General features: G+C 38.5%; 1 protein-coding gene across 2 annotated transcripts in view; it reads left to right on the top strand.

The window, feature by feature from the left end:
* Nucleotides 1-18,992, top strand: part of ZNF420 (zinc finger protein 420) — a 48,426-nt gene continuing 29,434 nt past the window's right edge. For both annotated transcript variants that reach the window (XM_059382872.1, XM_059382870.1), the window contains exons 1-2: nt 1-1,592; nt 3,087-3,137. The gene's annotated coding sequence lies outside the window, so the exon portion shown is untranslated. The remainder of the gene's footprint in view (nt 1,593-3,086; nt 3,138-18,992) is intronic.

The following is an 18,992-nucleotide window of genomic DNA, read 5'->3' as shown; positions in this document are numbered from 1 at the left end:
TAGTCAATGGCCTTTCAACCTTACCTAGTAAAACGCTCCCATGATACAATGGGTGCCTGCTTTGCCCGGCTGTGCCAGAGGAAAAAGGAGTTAAGCTAGGCCTGACTTTAACATGTATACTTGATCCAACAGAAAACTCATGTCTAAGGGGCGCCTGAGTGGTTCAGTGGGTTAGGCCTCAGCCTTCAGCTCAGGTCATGATCTCAGGGTCCTGGGGTCCAGCCCTGCATTGGGCTCTCTGCTGAGGGGAGCCTGCTTCCCCCTCTCTCTGCCTGCTGCTCTGCCTACTTGTGGTCTCTCTCTGTGTCAAGTGAATTGAAAATAAAATCTTTAGGAAAAAAAAAAAAAAGAAAGAAAAGAAAAACCATGTCTAAATTATTTGCCAGATATGGACGCCTGGGTGGCTCAGTCACTTAAGTGCCTTCGGCTCTGGTCCTGATTCCTGGGACTGAGCCCCATGTTGGGCTCCTTGCTCAGCAAGGAGCCTGCTTCTCCTTTCCCTTGCCTGCCTCTCTGCCTACTTGTGCTCTCTAGCAAATAAATAAAATATTTAAAAAAATAAATTATTTGCCAGATAAATTGATTACCCCCCCCAATCAAATTAGTGTCCAAGAAAGAAACAACTTGACCATCCACCAGGAGGACCTCCCGCTCTCCGCTCTCCTAGAGTTAAAACTTCTACAGACATCGAAATAGAGGCACGAGAAGAGCACATCTGCATAACACAAATCGTCACTAGTCATCACCAGTCACGCAACCACCCTCAATTATGAACACATAATTGAGGGAGGATTGAGGGAGGTCCCTTCCTCCGTCAGACAATCCCACAGTTATGTCATTACCAGGCAGCTTCCAGTACGAGCCACCTCACACCCAACGGCAGGTAGAATCGCCCTCAGAAATACGGAAATACAACCACACACACAGCCGCCGAGGGCCTCCCAGTCAGCTTGTAACCGTCTCGCGTTATCTCACACACAAAAAGGGCCTGGCCAGGCAGAGGGGAGGTCTCTGCGAGTCCGAGGCTCCGGCTAAGTCCCTGCCTCAGCCCCAGCTCCTCCACCGCACATGCCCGCCTGAGGGTCCGTCCCACCTTCTCCAGGTCTGATGAGACCCGGGAATGCCTCTCCGTAACTGCGGTCTCAGACCCTAACCGCCCCAGCAGCTTACGCCTGACGCCTGCGCACTGAGTGCAGGCGGGCACTCCCAGGAATACCAGCGGCGCAGCAGTTGCGCGAGCGCGTTTTAGCCGCGGAGTCCAAGAACCTCGCGGAGGTTTAGAAAGCTGGGATAAAAAAGAAATGTTTATAAAAAATAAAAAATTAAAAAAAAAAAAAAAGAAAGAAAACTGGGCATCTCAACGTCCTGGCCGGCCAGGCTACCACCTTCCGGGCGTTGGACTACATTTCCCAGAGGCACCGCGTCCCCAGTGCGGCTTCATTTCCGTTTGTTCGCGCGATTTGGGGACCTCGCGTGGGGAGGGCAGCGTCTGTGGAGGAGCTTGGCTCGGCTCCGGCTGGGCGGGCGAACCCCAAATTGGGCTTGGACCCCGGGCGCCAGATCCTGGATCCTGAACCGCACCTTCTGTCGAGGTGAGGATGTCCGGAATGCCGTGGCGGAAGCGTCGCTGGGATTGCGTGTATGTTGGTCTCCAGCCGTTTTGTGCTGTGAGCCAGCCTGCCTGTTACTGATGTAGGCGAATGAACGTGTGCGACTGTGGTTTTGTGTGTAAGCGTTTGTGTGAGGGTGAGTCGTGACTCTGAGGGTGTAGTAGTACTGCTGTGACAATGTGTTTGTGACCGCGTGCTTGACTGGGAATGTGCCTATGTGACGGTGATTGTGTGTGTACCTCGTATGTGACCGGGGGTTTGCTTGTGTCTGTGAGCTGTGCGGCAGTGCTCTTGTGACAGGGTTTTTGGATGTACTTGGGTCACTTTGAGGTTGTGTATGCGACTGTGTGTTGTGTGTATCACTGAAGTTTGTGACTTTAAGATGTTATGAGAGTGTTGCTGTGACCCGGTATTTGTGACCACTTATTTCTTTGATCTGGTACTTAGTTGCATTTTTCTGTTTGATTGGATGGCTGTGTGTATGCCATATGTATGACTCTTGGGACTGTAAGTGTGTCGCTTTCATGACTGTGTGAAGATAGTAAAAGTGCTGCTGTGAAATGCTGTTTTTTGGCCTCTTGTATCCATGACAGGGTGCTTGGATGTGCTTGAGTCCTTGTGTGTATGCTGTTTATGATTGGATTTTGTTTAATATAAGAGGTGGTCTGAGGATGTAATATTAACTTGGCGATTGTGACTCTGGCTGTGTGGCCACGGAAGTCTGTGTGACTTTGTCTAGTCAATTTGTATATTTTATAGTCTGTGATCTTATGGGCGTTTAGTGAGGTACAGAGATAAAATTGGGTTTTTGTATTTGGGGGGTTCATTATGGGACTGAGTCTGTCAATGTGTCTTGAGTCCCTTTGGCTATGTCCTTACAGAACTTGACATCTTTCTCTTCTGACCTCAGTAATCCCTCTTCACACATGGCCTATACACATGGCCTGTAATGGTTCTTAGTTCACACTGGGATTGCAGATGTAGGTTTCCTTTTGGCTTCCAGGTGTCCTCTCACCTTACAGTCTTAAGAATGTTGAATGCAGGAAAGTGATAGGAAGGAAAGATGTCAGGAATTTGAGACCCTGAATGAAGACAGCTATTTTTAAGTCACAGACCTGTTCTTGACAAGATTAGAGCTGATTGCACCTTCAAAACAGGCTATATGGAAATATAATGGGGAGTAGGAATACTTCTAGAGAATGTGTTAGAGGAGTCAGTCACATACTTTAGAACTGGTAGTGCTCTGTCTCCAGTGGACAGTTTTGAATCCAGCAGTAAATTCTGGCCCAAGACAGCTGGAGTCTTGGACCTTCTATCTAAAACAGAGTACAGAATTGTTCTACTCTCTAACTTTCCTCCAGGGTAAATTAGGGATAGTTTGGGGGGCTGGGTGGGTAAGAGCATGTGTTCTAATTTAGAGTATATCCTAAGAAAGGTGTACTATCTTATGATTCCATTTTCTTTTCCTGAGAGTAGAATCCAGAGAAGGAAAAAATGGCTGTCGTACATTCAAAAGCAAAGTCCAAGGTGAGTAGATGTTTCCTCTTTGTTTCTCTAAATGCCTTTATTTTTTCAGGACGTAGGAATCTTTGTTTTCTTTTTCCTAGTTAAGCTTTCTCAAATAATGGAGGTAGCAAAACAGTTTTCTGTAGATTGGGAGCAAGGAATATGTGCAGTTAATTGAGAGAGATACTTCCCAACAGTGGTTAAATTGAGGAAGAATGGATTTGAGACTTGTTAATTTAAATAGGAGATGATATTGTGTTATTTCTGACACAGCAGCATTCTTTTTTCTCTTCTTTTTTTTTTTTTTTTTTAAAGAAAGAATGGGGGCGCAGGGTATGGAGGAAGGGGAAGAGGGAGAGAGAGAATCTTCAGCAGGCTCCATGCCCAGTGCAGAACTTGAGGCGGGACTTGAATTCATGACCCTGAAGTCATGACCTGAGCCAAAATCAAGAGCCTGACATTTAATCAACAAAGCCACCCCAGGTGCCCCTGTTTGGTAGTTTTCAAACTACACAAAAGTATAATGAACCATCATAGGCCCAGCTTAAAAGTTTTCACTTGCCAATCTTATTTATTCTGACTTCAGTTTGAATTCCTTTCTAATTTTCCTTTTGATTTATGGTTTATTTAGAAATATGTTATTTAGTTTTCAGGTATTATGAGGATCTTCCAGAGATCTTTTTGTTACTGATTTCTAATTTCATTCCATTGTGTTCAGAGAATATACTTTTTATGACTTGAGTCCTTTAAAATTTATTAAGAGTAGGTTTGTGACCCAAAATGTGTGGTCTATCTTAGTAAATGTTTGGTGTGCACTTGAAAAGACTGTATTCTGCTATTGTTGGAGAGTTCCATAAATGTCACTTAGGTATAGGTTGATAGTGTTGTTGAAATCCTCTGTAGTACCTTTACTGATTTTCTATCTGTTGCATTTCTTTCTTTCTCCTCGTAATTTCTTTAAGTTTCTCCTTCATGTATTTTTAAGCTCTGTTATTAGGTATGTAAAAGTTTTAGGTAATATGTGCTGTTGGTGAATTGATCCCTTCGTCATTATGAATTGGTCTTCTTTATTCCTGGTAGTAGCCTTTGCTCTGAGCATCTACTTTGTCTGATATTTAATGTTACCAGTCCAACTTTCTTTTCATTGTGTTAGCATGAAATATCTTTTACTATTCTTTTATTTTTAAACTGTTTATGTTCGATGTTGGAGTGCATTTCTTGTCAGCTGCATTTCGTTGGATCTTGTGTTTTTATCCAGTTGACAATTTCTCTTACAATTAAAGTATAAATAGACCATTTATATTTATATTATATATAATTTATATTATATTAAATATACCATTTATATTTAGTGTGATCATTGATGTGGTTTGGGTCAAATCCATCATCTTGTCCCATCTGTTCCCTATGCTTTTTTCCTTCTTTTCTCCCTTCTTTTGAATTGTGAGAGAGCTTCAAACTAACGATACTACTATTTTTACTAATTATGTGAATACAGAAAAACAATCAAGACTTCTTGATGTTCATAGGTTATGACCTATCCTACAGTTAGGCTCATTTGTTTCATCTTGCTTTTTACTTTTAGTGATTGTGTTTTCCTGACTTTGCTTTAATTTCATTTTAAAATTCTGTAAAATATTTACTTATCTCCAAAATCAAAACTACAGAACAGTGGTGAATTCAGAGGAGGCCGATGTTCATTCCTATCCCCTTCAACCTGTTTCCTTTTTCTCTGTATAGGTAATAACTACCTGTACTTTTATTTGGTATATTCTTCTATTTTTCTTTTAAATGACATATGTTTATGTGTATGTGTTTGTATGTATACATAGGTACACATACAAGTATACATTTATTTTTTACATCTCCATTCCTAACTAAAAGGGAGTATTCTGTGTACACTACACTATACCTTTTTTTTTCTCATGTGTTTAATGTATCCTGGAGATCATTCTTAGCAGCCTACAGAGATTGTTCTTACTCTTTTATAATTATCTATTCTGTTACATGGGTGTATTAGTTTATTCACCTAGTCTTCTGTAAGTGGGCATTTGGTTTTTTTCCCCAGTATCTTGCCATTATATAATATAGCAATCAATAACAATGTATGTGGTTTCTATATGTAGATGTTTATCTTTGGGGCAAATTTCTAGAAGTGGCCTACTTTTAGTTTATTTTAATGTTTCTAGTACAAATTCTTCCTGAATCACATCTCTCAAGTAATAATGAAATGGGTGCATTTCCTTATTTTTCCCTTTCCTCATCTTTTTCTCCATTACCCAAGTTAAAAAGAGAAAGGTCTTAGAGTTTATCTTTTTATTTTTAAATATTCTTTTTTCTCAGAATTTATTGAGACTTTTTTCAGCCATTGCATGTCCTTTCTTAAAATTTCACAAAACTATTATTTCCTTGTTTTCTGATATCAAAGTAGTACATGTTTGTTGGTATGACTTAGAAAATACAAAAGAAAGAAGAAAATAACAATTACTCGAAAAAAACTCCTTTAGACTGAATCATGGTTCATATATGGAATCTATCTTTAATTTAAAGTCTTTCTTTTTTAGGGTGCCTGGGTGGCTCAGTGGGTTAAACCGCTGCCTTCGGCTCAGGTCATGATCTCAGGGTCCTGGGATCGAGTCCCGCATCGGGCTCTCTGCTCAGCAGGGAGCCTGCTTCCTCTTCTCTCTCTCTCTCTGCCTGCCTCTCTGCCTACTTGTGATCTCTCTCTGTCAAATAAAAAAAAAAGAAAAAATCTTAAAAAAAAAAAGTCTTTCTTTTTTAAAACTTCTTCTTATAGAAAAATTCAAGCATGTATGAAACTAAGAAGTATAATGCTTCCCCATGTACCCTACCCATCCCTGTGCATCAACAAATATACATTTGTAACTAAACATGTTTCATCTATAGATCCACTGCTCCCTCTCCCCACCAAAAAAAATGGGTTATTTTGAAGTAGGTTCCAGATATGTATTTCATCCACAAATATTTTAATATGTGCATCTAAATGATAAGAACATTTTTCCTTAAAAAAATACAACCATGGGGCCTCCAGGTGGTTCAGTCGGTTAAGCATCTTACTATTATTGGTTTTGGCTCAGGTCATGATCTTGTGGTCATGGGATTGAGCCCTGTGTCTGGCTCTGAGCTCAGCTTGGATTCTGCTTCAGATTCTCTCTCCCTCTCCCTCTCTCTCAAATAAATAAATAAAATCTTTAAACCACAAGTCTCAATAAATTCTGAGAAAAAAGAATATTTAACAATAAAAAGATACACTAAGACCTTTTTTTTTTTTAAACTTGGGTAATGGAGAACCACAATATCATCACTATAAAAAAAAGACGCACCTTTAATACTTTCTTAATGTTATGAAATAACAAGTCAGTGTTCACATTTCTCCCATTGTCCATAAATATTTATTAGAATTAAGATCCAAACAATATCTATTTAGTGTAATAATGTGATATGCTTCTTAATCTTTATTTTTCTTTTCTTGCAGTTTATTCCAGAAGCAGTTTTCTCATAGAGCTACCCATATTCTGGATTCTGTTGGTTGTATATGTGTGGTGTCATTTTACATGTTCCTGTGTTTCTTCTAAACTGGTATTTAATTCTAGAGGTTTGGTCAGGTTCAGAGTTTTTTTGTGTGTGGCTTTGCTTATTTGCTTTGCACTAATCTTTCATACTTAATGGTGAGTGCTGCATAACATTAGGTTGTTTTCCTTTATGTGATTTTAGTAGCCATTGGTTGTCTTTACTTGGAATTTATTATTTTATCAGAGTTCAAAATGATATATATTTTTTAAGATTCTATTTATGTATCTGAGAGAAAGAGAGTGAGAATGAGAGAAAGCACAAGCAGGAGGAATGGCAGAGGGAAAGGGAGAAGCAGGTTCCCCGCTGAGCAGGGTGCCTGATGTAGCTCAGTCCCAGGACCCTGGGATCATGACCTGAGCAGAAGGCAGACGTTTAACCTACTGAGTCACCCACACGTCCCACAAAATGATTCTCCAATTCTCTTATTTCTTCTGCAATTATTAGTTGGAATACTTCTATAAAGGGAACCATCCTTTCATCAATGTCTTGGTTATTCCAAAGTATAGCACATTTTAAAAAATTAGGATAAAAGCTTGCTTTTACTTATTATTTTTCAGCATCTTCCAAAGTTCATCTTATGTTTTTCTTTTAAATTATTATCATGAATTTGAAGATTTAAATATATTTGATATGTTTTATCTATTGCAGTTATTCTTATTAATACTCAGATTGTTCATCTGTGATCTATGGGATCCTCTTTACTCCCTCTGATTTGGCTCCTTTTGGATTCTGTGGCCCTGGTCCTTGAGGTGGGTGAAACCTTTTGTCTGGTACTCCATTGGCAGTGAAATGATTCCCTGTATCAGTGCTGATCCATCTGACCCTCTCTAGGTACTGTTCCATGGGGAACATGGAACAGTGGGGGAGCTGTTGCTTTCTTTGGGTTAGCTTCTTTTTGTACTAAGTGATTAGTAAGTGATTCAAAGCTTGACTGTTACTTTCACTTTGGATTGTTGTCTTAGTTTTTTTGACAACTGGCAGTTCAGCTATTTTTCAGCTCATCTTTTGATAGTTTGGTGTGGTATTCTTGACAGTGGGGTGCGTTACCAGTTTTGTCAAGGTACTTGATAGTGTTGTGTATAAATCCTCTATATCATTACTGCTATTTTTATCTACTTGTTTTGTTAGTTGCTAAGAGAAAGATGTTAAAATTTCCAAGTCTGATTGTGGATTTGTCCACTTCTTCCTTTAGTTCTCTTAGTTTTTGCTTCATATATTTTGGTGCTTTGCTGTTAAATCTCTACACAATTAGAATTTCTGTGTCTTCTTGATGAATTTATCCTCTTTGTCTCTTGTATTAGTCTTTATTTTGATCTCTGTTTTGTCTTATATTAATACAAGTACATAGGCTTTCTTTTGCTTAGTATTTATATGATATGTCATTTTACATTCTTCTTTGCCATTTTACATTCTTCTTTGTTTTTTAAGTTTTTAATTAAATTCCAGTTAGTTAACATACATTGTAATATTAGTTTCAGGTGTACAATATAGTGACTCAGCACTTCCATACGACACCTGATATTCATTTCAGCAAATGCCCTCCTTAATCCCCATCACCTGTTTTATCAGTCTCCCTACCCACCTCACTTCTGGTAACTATTAGTTTGTTCTTTACAGTTAAGAATCTATTTTTTGGGGACACCTGGATGACTCAGTGGGTTAAGCCTCTGCTTTCGGCTGGGAACATGATCTCAGGGTCCTGGGATTGAGTCCCTCATCGGGCTCTCTGTTCATGGGGAGCCTGCTTCCCTCTCTTCCTTCTCTCTCTCTGCCTTCTTCTCTGCCTACCTGTGATCTGTTTCTGTGTCAAAAAAAAGCAAATAATTTGTTTCTTGGTTTACCTCCCTCTTTTTGTTCCCCTGTTTGTTTGTTTTGTGTCTTAAATTATACATACGAGTGAAATCATATGGTATTTGTCTTTCTTTGACTGACTTATTTCATTTAGGATAATACCCTCTAGCTCCATCTGTGTTGTTGCAGATGGCAAGATTTCATTCTTTTTATAGCTGAGTGATACTCCCTTGTGTATATATTCCACATCTTTATCCATTCATCAGTGGATGGATACTTGGGCTATTTCCATATTTCCATTCCAACAATAGGCTATTGTTGGTAATGCTGTTATAAAACATCAGGGTGCATGTATCCCTTTGAATTAGTATTTTTGTATCCTTTGGATAAATAGCTAGTAGTGCAATTGCAAAAGTCATAGGGTAGTTCTATTTTTAACTTTCTGAGGAGCCTCCATACTGTTTTCCAGAGTGGCTGTGTACCACTTTGAATTTCCACCAACAGTGCATAGGGGTTCCCCTTTAACCACATCTTAGCCAACACCTAATGTTTCTAGTACTGTTGATGTTGGCCATTCTGACAGGTATGAGGTGATATGTCATTGTAGTTTTGATTTGTATTTCCCTGATGATCAGTGATACTGAATATCTTTTCATTTGTCTGTTGTCTTATATTAATACAGGTACACAGGTTTTCTTATGCTTAGTATTTGTATGATCTATCTTCTTCCACAACTTTACTCATCTGTGTCTTCGTATTTAAAGTACATTTCTTGTAAAGAACATATAGTTGAAACGGCTTTTTTTCTTGTCTTGATATTGTCTTTTAATTGGAATGGCTGGACTATTTACTTTTAAGGGAATTACCATTTAGTTTAATTCCTGCTGTGGACAGGAACTTCCCAAATATCTCTTAAGTAGTACTTGGCACATTTTCTAGTTAATTTAAATTTCCTTGTATCTTTAGCTCTGTGATGAATTTAAAGGAGACTGTGATTTTTTTATCTTTTGGATTTTTTTAAAAAGATTTTATTTATTTATTTATTTGACAGAGAGAGAGATCATAAGTAGGCAGAGAGGCAGGCAGAGAGAGAGGGGGAAGCAGGCTTCCTGCTGAGCAGAGAGCCCAATGTGGGGCTCAATCCCAGGACCCTGAACCATGACCCAAGCTGAAGGCAGAGGCTTAACCCACTGAGCCACCCAGGTGCCCCAGTGTGATTTTTTTTTTTTTTAATCTTATCTGAAGTAGTTTTAGTTGTTAAGATGGGCACAGTTACCTACTGAACTTCCACATCTGGAAGAAGTAGAATTTTTAATTAAATGCTTATTGAATATCTATATCATATATTTGGGGCAATGGTTCTCCCTGGAGGATGTTTTAGAAATACATCTGCATGCTTGTGAATGTTAAAATAACATTTTGAGGGTGAAGTCATCTGGCTATTGAAGGACTGAAGTAATGCATCCTGATTATAGGGTAGATGACTTTTCTATAAAGGGATAGACAGTAAATACTAAGATATCTGGGCCACATGGTCTCTGTTGCAGTTATTCAACTCTGCCACTTTAGTATGAAAGTAGGCAAAGATAATTTATTAACAACTGAGTGTAGATGCATTCTAATAAAGTTTTATTTATAAAAATAGTTGGTGGGCAGTAGTTGGCTAACTTCTAATCTAGATGCTCTGCAGTACACAGCAAATGATTGATCTATGACCTGCAAAATGGAAGACCATAGCTGGGGAAAAAAATGTGTTTATAATAATCTGGGTCTAGTACTTCTCACATAAAGCATTATTTTTTGCATGATTCTACAAACTGCTGAATTTATCTATGTTACTATTATTGCATGGTTTTACTCTTAATCTTCCAGGAATGCTTGAGAATGATTGAGAATAGACTGTACTTTGTTTTATTTAGAAATGTACTGTGACTTTTAAAGTCACAGCACTGATATCAACACTGCTTGTTATATTTTCCTTGCCAGTATCCCATACTTGCAGAAGCCTACATTTGTAGATAATGGATTTCATTGAGCCTATGCATACCCAAACACATCACACACAAACATACATATGCATACATACATATACACATATATAGACTTTATTTCAAAATGTCAAATATAAATGAAAGTTGTCAACAATACTTAGTTCAAAACTTCTGGGGAAGATGCCAGAGTAGGAGGACCCTAAGCTCACCTTGTCTCATGGATACAAACTAGGTAACAACTACATCAGTAAAAATGAACCCAAAAATGGCCTGAAGACTGGCAGAACAGACTCTCCATAGCTAAATGTAAGGAATAGGCCACACTGAAGAGGTTAGGAGTGTAAGGATGCAGTTGGGAGCTAAAGGGACCCACAGGACTGTCTGCAGGAGGGAGGGACACTGCAAGCATGTAGAGGAGAAAACAAACAGATCCTCACACCAAGCACCCCAGGCATGGGAGCCACAGGCACAAATCCCCTTAGTATTTGGCTTTGGATTTCATGAATCCTTGCAAACAGCGGGGCTTAACACCTGGAACTTTAAAAGTAGGCTTGGCTCTGGGAGAGCTGGGAGGGAGAGAAAACTGAGTCCCTGCCCTTAAAGAGATAGCATAACAAACGGCCCCACAGAGGTGCAGCATAGAAGCAGCAGTTTCAAAAATTCCTGGGGTATATGGGAGAGAGATTTGTTTCCTGATCCCAGAACTTGTGCTGGAGGGGCAGGGATTATTGGGAGTCATCTCCACAAACAAAAGAACTGGCAGGCACCATTTTCCTTCCCCATTCCCCAGCCTAGGCACACAGATGCTTATGGGAACCAGTGCATCAGTGTTATTTGCTACATAACTTGCTAACGGTGACCATGCCCCTGCGCCCTTCTGCAGATCCACCCCTAATAGCCAAGTCTCTGCTCTAGGTCTCTTCTCGTAGACCTGTGCAAAATTTGCTAACACCCTGCAACACACATGCATACTCCTGTAGACCTGTTCTTCCAATATGCCAGACTAGAGCTTATCCAGAGTGGTGCCACAAGCTTGGCCATGTGCAAACATCCTTGACATGGGCCAGCAACCACTCCAGTGTGACTCCTACTCAGGGGAGAGGAGAAGGTAACCACACACCACAGTCCAATTGCAGCTCCAGCTGGGGGTTGGGTGTAGACATCTGGTCTGACTACAGGCCCTACCCACCAATGAAAACTTCTTAGGGGACAACACATGGAATGCGCCCTGCAGTTTGGTGCTACTTCGGCTCTGGCACATGCCTGATATGACTCAACTTAAGCCCAGTGCAGCCCCATTCTGGCCCACAAACAGTGCAGGAACCAAACTTTACACACAACAGGCAGAAAGACATTGCAGACAACTGAACTGAAGGCAAAAGTGGCTCAGCTACAAAGCGGGGAACAGCATGCAACACACATAAAGGATATTCCTGATGTGCCAGATTCTGGTAATCAGGGGACATTGCACTGCAGGGTATTACAGGAATTCTTCATAAGGCCACTACTTTCCAGAGCAGGAGATGTAGCTGATTTTCCTAACATATAGAACAGACACAGAGAGTTAGACAAAATGAGGAGGCAGAAGAATATGTTCCAAATGAAAGAACAGGACAAAATCACAGCAGGAGATCTAAACGAAATGGAGATAAATAATATATACCTGATAGAGAATTTAGAGTAATGGTCATAAAGATACTCTCTTGACTTGAGGAAAGAATGGAGAACTTCACTGAGACTCTTAACAAAGACATAGAAAACATAAAAAAGAACCAGAGATAGAGAACTCAATAACTTAAATTAAAAATACATCAGGTGATGGATGACTGCGTGGCTCAGTGGGTTAAGCCTCTGTCTTTGGCTCAGGTCATGATCTCAGGGTCTTGGGATTGGGCCCTGCATTGGGCTCTCTACTCAGTGGGAAGCCTGCTTCTCCCCTCTCTCTGCCTACTTGTGATCTTTCTCTCTGTCAAATAAATAAATAAAATCTTTAAAAAAAAATACATCAGGTGGAATCAACGGTAGCCTAGAAAAAACAGAAAAACAGAGAACAGAATAATGGAAAGCAGTCAAGCTGAATAAAAGAGAGAAAATAATAATAAAAAGTGAAAATAGAGAAACTGAGCATAACCATCAAGCGTAAGTAACATTCACACTACAGAGATCCTGTAGAAGAAGAGAAAAAAGGAGGCAGAAGTTGTATTTTGAAGAAACAATAGCAGAAACTTCCCAAATCTGGGAGAGGAATTAAAAATTCCAGATCCAGCAGGCACAGAGAGCCTCCAACAAAATCAATACATGGCAGTCCACACCAAAATATATGGTAATCCAAATGGAAAAAAGTAGTGATAAAGAGAGAATTTTAAAAGCAGCAAGAAAAAAGAAAATAGTTACATATGAGGGAAAAGGTTCATATAGGCTATCAGCTGATTTTTCAGCAGAAACTTTGTAGGCCAGGAGGGAGTGCCATACAGAGTACTAAATGAAAATCCTGCAGTTAAGAATACTCAGTCTGGCAGAGCTCATTCAGAATAGAAGAGATAAAGAGTTTCCCAGACAAAAATTAAAGAAATTCATGTCCACTAAACCAGTCACGTGAAATGCTTAAAGAGACTATTTAAGTGGAAAGGAAAGACCATAAGTAGGCATAAGAAAGTAGGAAGAATAAAAGCAGTAAAAATAAGTATATCTATAAAAATCAGGGGATTCACAAAAGAAAAGGATGTAAAGTATGACATCATACACATAAAATGGGAGGGGAAGGAGTAAAGAATGTGTTCACACTTAAGCAACCATCAACTTAAATAGACCACTATATTCAGAAGATGTTACATACAAAGCTAATGGTAACCAAAATAAAAAACCAGTAATGGATATGCAAAAACTAAAGAGGAAGGAATCCAAGTATATCACTAAAGAAACCCAACAATGAGAGAAGAGAACAAGAGAAGAAAGGAACAGAGACCTACAAAAACAGTCATTAACAAGTAATGAGGGCACCGGGTGGCTCAGTTGGTTAAGTGACTGCCTTCAGCTTGGGTCATGATCCTGGAGTCCCAGGATCAAGTCCCACATTGGACTCCCTGCTTGACATGGAGTCTGCTTCTCCCACTGACCTCTATCTTTTCATGCCCTCTCTCTCTCTCAAATAATAAGTAAAATCTTCTAAAAAAAAAAAAAAAAGTATTGAAATGGCAGTAAGGACATACCATTCAATAATTACTTTGTACACATACTAAATGCTGCAATCAGAAGATGTAGGATGATGGAATGAATAAAAAAAGCAGAATCCATCTGTATGCTGCCCACAAGAGACTCATTTCAGACCTAAAGACACATGCAGATTGAAAATGAAGGGATAGAGGGCCATGTGGGTGGCTTAGTAGCTTGAGTGTCCTGCCTCTTGTTTTTGGCTCAGGTCGCAATCTCAGAGTTGTGGGATTGAGCCCCACATTAGGCTCCACACTCAGCATAGAGTCTGCTAGTCCCTCTCCTCCCCCACCGCTCCTCCCTCTCTGCACCGCCTTCTACTCACTCTTGCTCAGGTGAAAATCTCTCTGTAAAATCTTTTTTTTTTTTTTAAGTGAAGGGATAGAAAAGCAGTTATCGTGCAAATGGAAGTGAAAAGAACTTCTGTAAGTAGTAATACAGTAGTGTAAAGAACTATATAAGTAGTAATACTTACATAGGACAAAACAGATATTAAAATAACAAAGACTGTATAAAGAGACAAAGGACACTAGTAATAAAAGGAACAATGTTGGGGTGTCTGGGTGGCTTAGTGGGTTAAAGTCTCTGCTTTTGGCTTGGGTCATGATCCCAGGGTCCTGGGATTAAGCCCCGCATTGGGCTCTCTGCTCCGTGGGGAGCCTGCTTCCCCCATCACCACCTGCCTCTCTGCCTACTTGTGATCTCTGTCAAATAAATAAGATCTTTAAAAAAAAAAAAAGGAACAATGCAACAAGAAAAAAAAAATATATATATATGTATATGTATATATTTATCAATCACACACCAAACTTGGGGGCACCCAAATACATGAAGCAGCTAATAACAAACATAAAGGAAAAGGAAGTAATTGATAGTAATACAATAATAGACTTTATCATCCCACTTAAATCATAGATCGTCCAAAAAAAAAATCAACAAGGAAACAGTGGCTTTGGAAGACACATTGGACAGGTGGATCAAATGATATATTCATAACATTCCATCTTAAAACAGCAGAATACACATTCTTTTCAAGTGTACAAGGAATATTTTCCAGAATAGGTCACATACTAGACCCCAAAACAAGTCTCAATATATTAAAAAGATTGAAGTCCTTCTGTGCAGTTTTTCTAACCAGAGTGCTATTAAACTAATATCAACCATAGGGAAAAAAATCTGGAAAGACCACAAATATGTGGAGATTAGATAACATGCTACCAAACAATGAATGGATCAAGCAACAAATCAAAGAGGAAATTAAAAAAAAATGGGGAAAAATGAAAATGAAAATACAATGATCTAGAATCTTTGCAATGAAGAAAAGCTGTTCATTAAGAGGGAAGTTTATAGCAATATAACCTAACTCAAGAAGCAAGGAAAATCTTAGATAAAAAACCTAAAGTTACACTTAACACAGCTAGAAAAAGAAAAAACAAAACCCCAAACCTGTAGAAGGAAGGACATAATAAAGATTATAGCACAAATAAATGAAATAGGAACTAAAAAAAAACAAAACAAAACAAAACAACAACAACAAAAAAAAAAAACCAAAAACAAAAACAGTGAAACTAGGAACCAGTTCTTTGAATAGAGCAACAAAACTAATAGATATTTAGACTCACCAAAAAGAAAAAACGAGACAGTTCAACAAAATCAGAAATGAAAGAAGACAAATAACTGACACCACAGAAATATAAAGAATTGTAAGAGAATATTATGAAAAATTATATGCCAACAAATTGGATAACTTAGAAGAAATGAGAAATTCCTAGAAACATAAAAGCTCCCCAAACTGAATCAGGAGGAAACAAAATTTGAATAGACTGGTTGTAATGAAACTTGAATCATAATCAGAAAACTCCCAATAAACAGAAGTCCAGGACCAGATAGCTTCACAGGTAAATTCTACCAAACATTTAAAAGAGTTTAAAGCTGTTCTCAAACTATCCCAAATCACAGAAGAGGAAGGAAAACTTCCAGATTCATTCTGTGAGGCCAGCATTACCCTGATACTAAAACCAGATAAAGATACCTTTCAAAAAAGTGAACTATAGGCTCATATCTCTGTTGAACATAGGTGTAAAATTCTTCAACAAACTAGTAGCAAACTGGATCCAACAATATATTTAAAAAACTGTTCACTAAGGGGTGCCTGGGTGGCTCAGTGGGTTAAAAAATTGTTCACTGTGATCCACTAGGATTTATACCCTAGATTCACGGGATGTTCAATATTCACGAATTAATCAACATCATACATCATATCAATAAGACCAAGGATAAATGCCATATAATCATTTCAATAGATAGGGAAAAAGCATGTGACAAAGTGTAATACCCATTCATGATAAAAACCTTCAGCAAAGTCAGTTTAGAGGAAATAATCCTTAACATAATAAAAGTCAAATGTGAAAAACCCACACCCAGCATACTCAGTGGCAAAAACTGGCAACTTTTCTGGTAAGATCAGGAATAAGACAAGGATGTCCACTCTCACCACTTTTATTCAACATAATACTGGAAGTCCTAGCCATAGCAATCAGACAACAAAAAGAAATAAAAGACATCCAAATTGGCAAGGAAGAAGTAAAACTTCCACTATTTATAGATGATATGATAGCAAACCTGGAAGACTCCACTAGAAAACTACTAGACTGATATATGAATTTAGTAAAGTGAGAGGATTCAAAATCAATATACAGAAATCTGTTGCATTTTTATACAGTAATAATGAAGCTTCAGAAAGTGAAGGAAACAGTCCTATTTACAATTGTACCAAAAAGAATAAAATATCTAGGAAAAATTTTAAAAAATGAAAATATAAAAAATCTAGGAAAAAATATGTAGGAAAAAACTTCACCAAGGAGGTGACAGATCTGGGAGGTGACAGAAACTTAAAATTGATGAAAAAAAAATTGAAGACAACACAAATGGAAAGATATTCCATGCTCATGAATGGAAAGAACAAATATTGTTAAAATGTCCATACTGTCCAGAGCAGTCTACAGATTTTTAAAAAATATTTATTTATTTATTTTGAGAGAGTACCCAAGTCAGAGGAGGACAGAGGAAGAGAGAATCCTCAAGCAGACTCCCTACTGAGCATGAAGCCTGATGTGGGGCTCCCTCCCAGGAATCTGAGATAATGACCTGAGCAAAATCCAAGAGTCATACACGCAACTGACTGAGCCACCCAGGTGTCCCCAAACTACAGATTTAAGGCAATCCCTATCAAAATACAACAGCATTTCCTCAGATTTATATGGAACCACAAAAGACCTCCATTAGCCAAAGCCATCTCGAGAAAGAAGAACAAAACTGGAGGTATCACAATTCTGGGTATCAATATATACTACAAAGCTGTAGTAATCTATGTAAAATGTGGTACTGGCAGAAAAACAGATCAGTGGAACAGAATAGAGGGCCTGGATATAAACCCACAATTATAAGTCAATTAGTCTTGGACAAAAAAAGGACAAGAATATGCAATGGAAAAAATTCTCTTCAACAAGTGGTGCTTGGAAAATTGGACAGCATACAAAAGAATGAAACTAGACCAATGTCTTACATGATACACAAAAATTTAAAAATTAGTTAATAACCTAAATGTAAGACCAGAAACCATAAAAATCATAGAGGAGAGCACAGACAGTAATTACACTGACATCAACCATAGCAACACGTTTTTAAATATGTCTCCTGAGATGGGAAACAAAAGCAAAAATAAAATATTGAGATTATTTTAGAATAAAAAGCCTCTGCACAGCCAAGGAAACACCAAAGCTAAAAGAAGATATCAAATATCTTCTCAAATGACAAATCCGATAAAGTGCTAGTATCCAAAATATAAAGACAACTTACACAATTCAACAGAAAAACCAAATAGTCCAATTAAAAAATGAACAGAAGACATGAACAGACATTTCTCTGAAGAAGACTTAGAGATGTTCACATGAAGAGATGCTCAACATTCCTCATCATGAGGGAAATGCAAGTTGAAACCACATTGAGATATCACTTCACACCTGTCAGAATAGCCAAAATAGAAAACACAGGAAACAAGTGTTAGTGAGGGTGTAGAGAAAAAGGAACCCTTGTGCATTGTTGGTGGGAATGCAAACTTGTGGAGCCATGCTGGAAAACCGTATGGAGTTTCCTTTAAAAGTTACAAATAGTAGTTTGGGGGTGGAGTCTTTTGGGTTTTCCATATAAAGAATCATGTCATCTGCAAAGAGAGAGAGTTTGACTTCTTCATTACCAATTTGGATACCTTTTATTTCTCCTTGTTGTCTGATTGCCGTTGCTAGGACTTCTAATACTATGTTGAACAAGAGTGGTGAGAGTGGGCATCCTTGTCGTGTTCCTGATCTCAACAGGAAGGCTGCAAGCTTTTTCCCATTGAGGATGATACTTGCTGTGGGTCTTTCATAGATAGATTTGATGAAGTTCAGGAATGTTCCCTCTATCCCTGTACTTTGAAGCGTTTTAACCAGGAACGGATGCTGGATTTTGTCAAATGCTTTTTCTGCATCGATTGAGAGGACCATATGGTTCTTCTCTCTTCTCTTATTAATTTGTTGTATCACATTGATTGATTTGCGAATGTTGAACCATCCTTGTAGCCCAGGGATGAATCCCACCTGGTTATGGTGGATAATCTTTTTAATGTGCTATTGGATCCTGTTTGCTAGGATCTTGTTGAGAATCTTAGCATCCATATTCATCAGTGATATTGGTCTGAAATTCTCCTTTTTGGTAGGGTCTTTGCCTGGTTTGGGGATCAGGGTAATGCTGGCTTCATAGAAAGAGTCTGGAAGTTTTTCTTCTGCTTCAATTTTTTGAAACAGCTTTTGGAGAATAGGTGTTATTTCTTTGAAAGTTTGGTAGAATTCCCCAGGGAATCCATCAGGTCCTGGGCTCTTGTTTTTTGGGAAGCTTTTGATCACTGCTTCAATCTTGTTACTAGATATTGGTCTATTCAGGTTGTCAATTTCTTCCTGGTTCAATTTTGGGAGTTTACTTTTCCAGGAATGCATCCATTTCATCTAGGTTGCTTAGTTTATTGGCATATAACTGTTGATAATAACTTCTGATGATTGTTTCTACTTCCTTGGTGTTCGTTGTGATCTCTCCCTTTTCATTCATAATTTTATGAATTTGAGCTTTCTCTCTTTTCTTTTGGATTAGTGTGGCCAGTGGTTTATCGATCTTATTGATTCTTTCAAAAAACCAGCTTCTAGTTTCATTGATACAGTAGAACGTATCAATGAAACTAGAAGCTGGTTTTTTGAAA

The sequence above is a fragment of the Mustela nigripes genome, chromosome 17, assembly GCF_022355385.1.
Source record: "Mustela nigripes isolate SB6536 chromosome 17, MUSNIG.SB6536, whole genome shotgun sequence".
In the NCBI taxonomy this organism is placed as follows: Eukaryota; Metazoa; Chordata; class Mammalia; order Carnivora; family Mustelidae; genus Mustela; species Mustela nigripes.
Note: the sequence above shows the minus strand (reverse complement) of the source record. Positions and strands in the feature narration are given on the sequence as shown.